Below are 8,323 nucleotides of genomic sequence, written 5' to 3'. Positions count from 1 at the left end.
CCACGTGTCCACCTTGGATACCCAATAATTGTAAGGCACAGAGGAATGTCGGAGTACAGTTGTTCGATCTGCAAGGTACTCCTTGAGCATCTGGGCAAACTTAGGATTTCTTGTGGCACTACCCCGCACCTCAGGGGCTGTGGTACGTGAGGGGCTGAGAAAACTGTCCCACATCTTAAAGACTGTTCCCCTACCTCTGGCGGATTGGACTTGTGCCTCTCTCGGCTGTACGCCTTGGTTGTCCACTGATTCCTGACCTATGCCGCTAGCGTTTTGTGAGGGGAATGCTTTGCCTACTTCCGTGACTATGGCCTTCCGGAACTGCTGCATTTTGGTTGACCTCTCCGCCTCGGGAATAAGAGACATAAAGTTCTCCTTGTAGCGTAGGTCTAACAGTGTTACCAACCAGTAATGATTGTCGGCCAAGATGTTCTTAACGCGAGGGTCACGAGACAGGCAGCTTACCATAAAGTCAGCCATGTGCGCCAGACTCTTAACAGCCAGGACTTCAGTAGCCTGACCAACACGTTGACTGAACATGCTGTCCTCCTCCTCCTCCTCCTCCTCCTCCTCCTCATCTACCCTGTCCTCTGGCCAGCCACGCTGAACCGAGGATATGACTGGTGTGCATGTCATATCCTCAATTTGGCCGGAGATTTGCTCCATGTCTTCATCCTCCTCCTCGTCATAGTCCTCCACTGCACGTTGTGATGAGACGAGGCTGGGCTGTGTGTTATCACCCACACCCACTACTGTTTCTTGCTGCAACTCATCGCGCTCCGCCTGCAATGCATCATGTTTGGTTTTGAGCAGAGACCGTTTTAGAAGGCAGAGTAGTGGTATGGTGACGCTAATAATGGCGTCATCACCACTCACCATCTTGGTGTAGTCCTCAAAGTTTTGGAGGATGGTACATAGGTCGGACTTCCATCTCCACTCCTCAGGTGTTATGTGTGGAGTTTGACCCATTTCCCGACGGCTTAGGTGATGCAGGTACTCAACAACTGCCCTCTTCTGCTCACATATCCTGACCAACATGTGCAGAGTTGAATTCCAACGCGTGGGGACATCACTGACCAGTCTGTGAGCCGGAAGATGCAAACTGCGCTGAAAGCCGGCAAGGCCGGCTGAAGCAGTAGGTGACTTTCGAAAATGTGCAGACAGGCGGCGAACTTTTACCAGCAGATCAGACAGCTCTGGGTATGACTTTAGAAACCGCTAAACCACGAGGTTGAGCACATGGGCCACGCATGGAACATGTGTCAGCTGGCCTCGCCTCAAAGCCGCCACCAGGTTCCGGCCATTGTCACACACGACCTTTCCTGGCTTTAGGTTCAGAGGTGTGAGCCAGTGATCTGCCTGCTGTTTCAGAGCTGTCCACGGCTCTTCTGCATTGTGGGGTTTGTCACCTATGCAGATTAGCTTCAGCACAGCCTGTTGCCGCTTCGCCGAGGCAGTGCTGCAGTGCTTCCAGCTTGGGACTGGTGTGGAGGGTACAGTGGATGAGGATGCGCAGGAGGAGGAGGAGGCTGAAGAGCATGACATTCCGGAGCTGTAGAGTGTGGGTGAAACACTGACTGAGGTAGGGCCTGCAAACCTTGGTGTGGGAAGGACGTGTTCCGTCCCTCGCTCAGACTGGGTCCCAGCTTCCACAATATTAACCCAGTGTGCCGTCAACGAGATGTAGCGGCCTTGCCCACAAGCACTTGTCCACGTGTCTGTGGTTAGGTGGACTTTGGGTGAAACAGCGTTGTTCAGGGCACGTGTGATGTTTTGTGACACGTGGTTATGCAACGCGGGGACGGCACACCGGGAGAAATAGTGGCGGCTGGGGACCGAGTAACGTGGGACAGCTGCCGCCATCAGGTCGCGGAATGCTTCTGTCTCCACCAGCCTAAAAGGCAACATTTCCAGCGCAAGCAGTCGCGAAATGTTAGCATTTAGAACTGTGGCATGTGGGGTGTTGGCAGTGTATTTGCGCCTGCGTTCAAAGGTTTGCTGAATGGATAACTGAACGCTGCGCTGGGACAAGGACGTGCTTGATGATGGTGTTATTTCTGCGTAGGCAACTGCAGGTGCAGGACCGGAGGAGGCTTGTTCGCAGGCAGCATGGACAGGGGATTGGCTCGCATGCACAACCAGCGAAGACGTAGCAGTGACATTAGCAAGCACTGCTCCTCGACTCTGTTGTACTTCCCACAAAGTCGGGTGCTTGGCTGACATGTGCCTGATCATGCTGGTGGTGGTCAGGCTGCTAGTTTTGGTACCCCTGCTGATGCTGGCACGGCAGGTGTTGCAAATGGCCTTTTTAGAATCATCTGGAGCCAACTTAAAAAACTGCCAGACTCGGGAAGACCTAACATTTGTACAGGCACCTTGTGTCGTGTTGTTGTTCCGGGGAACGGTTGCCTGACTTCTGCCTGGAGCCACCACCCTGCTTCTTACTGCCTGTTGGGATGCTACGCCTCCCTCCCCCTGTGCACTGCTGTCCTCGCTCTGCATATCCTCCTGCCAGGTTGGGTCAGTTACTGGATCATCCACCACGTCGTCTTCCTCTTCAGCACCCTGCTCCTCCTCCTGACTTCCTGACAATTGTGTCTCATCATCGTCCACCCCTTGTTGAGACACGTTGCCAACTTCGTGAGAATGTGGCTGCTCAAATATTTGGCCATCTGTACATACGATCTCCTCATGACCCACTTCAACATGAGCTGGCGAGAGGCCAGAATGTGCGAATGGAAACGTGAACAGCTCTTCCGAGTGTCCAAGTGTGGGATCATTAATGTCCGAAGACGTGTACTCAGCCTTGTGGTAGGAAGGAGGATCAGGTTCTGAAATGTGCGGTGCAGTATCACGGCTACTGACACTTGACCGTGTGGAAGACAGAGTGTTTGTGGTGGTGCCAATCTGACTGGAAGCATTATCCGCTATCCAACTAACAACCTGTTGACACTGGTCTTGGTTCAAGAGCGGTGTACTGCTGCGGTCCCCAAGAATTTGGGACAGGACGTGCGAGCGACTAGATGTGGCCCTTTGTTGTGGCAAAATTAGAGCTTGCCCATGACCTCGGCCTCTGCCTGCACCACCATCACGTCCACTTCCTTGTTCCTTGCCAACGCCCTTGCGCATTTTGCAATGCTGTGCTGACGTGTATTCACTAGACTTGGGCGTTATATCCAAGTTTGTGCAAATCGTGCACCTGTACGCTGCCACCGACAGGCACACACGTGCGGTTTTTAAATGCAAGCACGGACGCACTAAGAACCTAACAGGTTTTAGGAGCAAAAATTAATGACGAGAACTCTGACACTATCAGCCACTGCTGACTGACGTGTATTATACACTACACTTGTGCGTTATATAATAGTTTGGTAAAAACGCACACAAGTGCACCTGTACGCTGCCACCGACAGGCACACATGTGCGGTTTTTAAATGCAAGCACGGACGCACTAAGAACCTAACAGGTTTTAGGAGCAAAAATTTATGAGAACTCTGACACTATGTGGACTGTTTTAGACTGTGTACACCAGCCCCAGATATGATGAAGGCTGGTATACGGTCACCACTAGGAATGGCTATATACTCTGCCTGCCTGCCTGCCTGCCTGTATACTGCTACAATAGTCCTGACAAGGACTCTTTTGGTCACTAGCCTGTATTCCGACCTGGCTTTACCCTGCCTGTATACAGCAACAATAGTCCTGAGAAGGACTCTGCTACTGTACTCCGACCTGGCTATACCCTGCCTGCCTGTATACAACTAGAATAGTCCTGAGAAGGACTTTTGGTCACACTGTTTGCAGCCCTGCTACGGAAATAGCTATAAAGGGCCGCAAACCTTTCCCTGAAGTAGCGACACTCTCCCTGCACTGACTGTCTGGATAGCTGTGAGCAGAGCACAGCGCGCCCCCCGGTATAAAGGCTCGGTCACGCTGTCCAGGCCGGCCAATCACTGCAATTCCACAACTAACAGGGCTGTGGCATTGCAGTGGTCTGCCAGCCAATCCCTGCATGAGGGCTGGCTCTCAAAAGAGCGCCAACATGCAGAAATGAAGACCACGAGTACAGCACGAGTATCGCGAGATTACTCGGTCCCCGCCGAGTAGACCGAGTACAGTGATACTCGTGCGAGTACCGAGTAGTAACAAGCATGCTCGCTCATCACTAAACATGACCGCTGCAAAAAGAGACTGACCTAGCCAAGGCTGTGAGTTGTGAAGTCACTGAGTTTATGTGCTGTCACAGCTGAAGGTTCCCACGGTGCCCCACCTGTGATCACAGGTGAACTCACCTCCGGTGATCTCATTAAACTCAGTGATCTCACCTCAGGTGAACTGAGTTCAACAGACCTGCATCTCCTGGCAGATTTGGTGATGACATTTATATACCATATTTCTGCACCAAATTTTTATATTCTGGGGGGGAAAATGCATCACAATGCTGGGTATAAAGTGCCTGGATTGTGGCACCCAATAAACATGCCAATTCTGGGCAGCTGCAGGCTGTTATTTTTAGGCTGGGGGAAGGCCGATAACCATGGGTTTCTCCAGCCTGAGAATATCAGTAAACAAGCTGTCAGCTTTATCATGGCTGGGTATCAAAATTGTTGGAGACCGCATAGCATTTTTAAATCCCTTCAAAACTCATGATGCACTGGATAGTTCATGGATCGTGTGAAGTTAATCCCCATAGGCTGCCATGGGCAGTCCACTGTGATTCGCACACATAGCTGATTTCAACAGCTAACATGTGTGCCTGCTAGTCGCAAGTGGAATCGTGTTCCACCCGTGACTATTAACCCCTTACATCTCGCTGCCAGATTTTGTATATGCGCGCAGTCATAATAACTTACCTGCCTTCATCGGAAGTCATGTGACATAATTACGTGACTTCCGGTAGTTGCCATGGTAACACAGGGTCATGTGATGACTCCTGTAGCTATCATGAGTCACTGTCTCTCAATGCCGGCAGAGCACCGGCAGTGAGAGTAAAGGCCCTGTAATACACACAGATCAGATGTGTCAGATCTGTGGCAGATCTGTGGTTGCAGTGAAATTGTGGATAATCAGTTCCAGGTTTGTAGCTGTGTACAAATGGAACAATATGTCCATGATTTCACTGCAACCACAGATCTGCCAAAGATTTATCTGTGTGTTTAACAGGGCGTTTAAGCACGATATCTGCAGATCTCAGCTGTGTAGCTGTGATCTGCAGAAATGGAAGAGCGATCAGATTGCTGATCGATGTAGTCCCCTAAGGGACCTAGTAAAATAAAAAAAAAAGTTAAAAAAGCTTTAAAAAATAAAAAAAAAAAACAAAACCTAAAAGTTCAAATCACCCCCATTCGCCCCATTGAAAATTAAAGGGTTAAAAAAATAAAAAATATACACATATTTGGTATCGCCGCGATCAGAAATACCCGATCTATCAAAATATGAAATCAATTAATCTGATCGGTAAACGGCGTAGCGTAAAAAAAATTTGAAACGCCAAAATTACATTTTTTGGTTGCTGCAAATTTTGCGCAAAATGCAATAACAGGCGTTCAAAATGTAGCATCTGCACAAAAATAGTATTGTTAACAATGTCAGCTCAAGACACAAAAAGTAAGCCATCACTGAGCCATAGATCCAAAAAATGAGAACGTTAAGGGTTTTGGAAATTGGCGCAAAACGTGCGCCACTTTTTTTGGACACATTTGTGAATTTTTTAATCCCTTAGATACAAGTAAACCTATACTTTTTTGGTGTCCACAGACTTGCACCGACCTCAGGCATCACAGTGGCACATCACTTTTACCATATAGTGAACATGGTGAATAAAATATCACCAAAAACTATTGTGAGAGTGCACTTTTTTTGCAGTTTTTCCACACTTGAAATTTTTTTGCTGTTTTCCAGTACACTATATGGTAAAACTTATGGTTTCATTTAAAAGTACATCTTGTCCCACAAAAAACAAGCCCACATATTGGAAGATTGACAGAAAAATTTAAAAAGTTACGACTCTCAGAAGAAAGAGAGCAAAAAAAAAAAGGAAATGCGCAAAAACGCTAAAGGGGTTAAAGTTATTTATTTAAATAATAATTAAAGTCACATGAGGTCCGTCTTACTTTTATACACAGCCAAGATAAGCCCACGGCTGGGGGATGCAGCCTGTAGCCATATACATTATCTGGACTGGGTATCACAATAAAGGGGGGGGGGGGGGTTAGGCCAATTTAGGCTTTGTTTTACACCACTGTATGGATGCAGACTGTGTGGTTGATTCCAACCAATATCAGATGCTGTCACACAGGAAGGGGTTGATATCTAAATGCAACCAATCAGAGATGCCAGGATTGCTGGTGGGTGGGGAAAGCAGTGAATATGTATGAGGGATAATGAGCAAGAAACAGTGTGACAGCTGCAGGGAAGGTCGTTAAGTATAATTCTCCTGCTTTATTCCATATTTTTTTAGTTTTCCTTTTTTTTTTAATTTCTATCATTATCTACGTGGCTGGACTTGAAAGATTACATTGATTTCCCTGAGAAGTTCTTGTTCGGTGGTTCATTCACGGACACTAGGTATCTGGTACAGACCCCGAACTTTATAGTTTGGCTTTGGCCATCACTACTTAGTAACGTTCAGTCACAATATGCATTATTATTAGGGATGATCGAATACCACAAATAGTCGGCTTTGCGAATATTCGCCGAATCGGTCGCCGCTATTCGACTATTCGCGAATATTCGATGTGCAATGTAAGTCTATGGGAAACCCGAATAACAACTATTCAAAACTATTCGGGCTTCCCATAGACTTACATTGCGCATCGAATATTCGCATAGTGGCGACCTATTCGTCGGATATTCGCTTAGGCGAATATTCTGGTATTTGATCATCCCTAATTATTATCATAGCTCCACCAGCTCCTCCTCGTAAATCTTGGACAATTCGTTTAACCTTTACTTAGTAAATATGATGATTTTGCCAAACAATGCCTTATAATTCATCTGTTTGCTTTCCTAAATGTCTTCATAACAACATTTTTATATATTGATTGGCTTTAGGTTTTAATTACATGTATGCTAAAAATTGTTTCTTTTTTATCGCTCGAGCAAGTAAGTGTAAGGGATCTCTTGGCCCATGACATTTTACATTGACAGAATAATTATAGTAATTAAAGTTCATGTTCTTGTAATTACAGGTCTAAGATATCAAATCCACAAGGAAGAAATAATGAAATCTCTAGGCGAAATCTAGTGATAACATTTGCCAACACGTTTTGGTGGTTAAAATAGTTTTGAATACACAGTATACAGTGGTGTAATAGTTTTTTACATTACACAATGTTTTCATGCTTCTTTTATTATGCGCATAAGAATTACTTGCATTTGTACTATAGTAAAGGAGAAAAAAATCATTGCACTCATCAAGCTACAAAAAAACTCTTAATTTCACTATCTTATTTTGTGCAGTGTTAAAACTAGAAAAAAGAAGCGCTGATAGGGTATTACCAGAGGACATGAGTAATATATAAAATATATACACTCACCTACTGTGGTTGTGAATGTCCTAACCACTGTTTCAGCATGAGATAATGGCGTCTGCTGCAGCCCCACGTGGATGAGCATTCAAACAGGAGAAGAGAATGGGTTAACGCCGCCCATCATCCAAATGAAGATGTAGAGTTGTTGATGATATCCTTTTTATTTTATAGGTCTACGTGTTTCGAGGTAGAAACCTCTTCCTCAGGACTAGAATATCAACAAAGCAACTGCTTTGTTGATATTCTGGTCCTGAGGAAGAGGTTTCTACCTCGAAACGCGTAGACCTATGAAATAAGAGAATATCATCAACAATTCTACGTCTTCATTTGGCTGATGCGCGGCGTTAACCCCTTCTCTTCTCCTGTTTGAATATCATATTTTTTGTTAGTGTTTGGTGCTTAGCGCTTATTCCCAAAGTTTTTGGACTAGAATTGTTATTACAATTGGAGAATTTTACTTTTCTTTATTTAACCACTTAACTCTTGTCTGGTACCATACAAAAAAAAATCACTAGTTGTACCAATCTACATAGGGTTAAATGAAAAAGATTAAATAGTAATTAATAGAGATGATCGAATACCACAAATATTCGCCTTTACGAATATTCGCCGAATAGGTCACCACTATTCGGCTATTCGCGAATATTCGATGCGCAATGTAAGTCTATGGGAAATCCGAATAACAACTATTCGGGCTTTCCATAGACTTCCATTGCGCATCGAATATTCGCTTAGTGGCGACCTATTTGTCGGATATTCGCGAAGGTGAATATTTTGGTATTCGATCATCC

This window comes from Anomaloglossus baeobatrachus, chromosome 12 (assembly GCF_048569485.1).
Source record: "Anomaloglossus baeobatrachus isolate aAnoBae1 chromosome 12, aAnoBae1.hap1, whole genome shotgun sequence".
In the NCBI taxonomy this organism is placed as follows: Eukaryota; Metazoa; Chordata; class Amphibia; order Anura; family Aromobatidae; genus Anomaloglossus; species Anomaloglossus baeobatrachus.
This window is presented reverse-complemented; position numbering follows the sequence as displayed.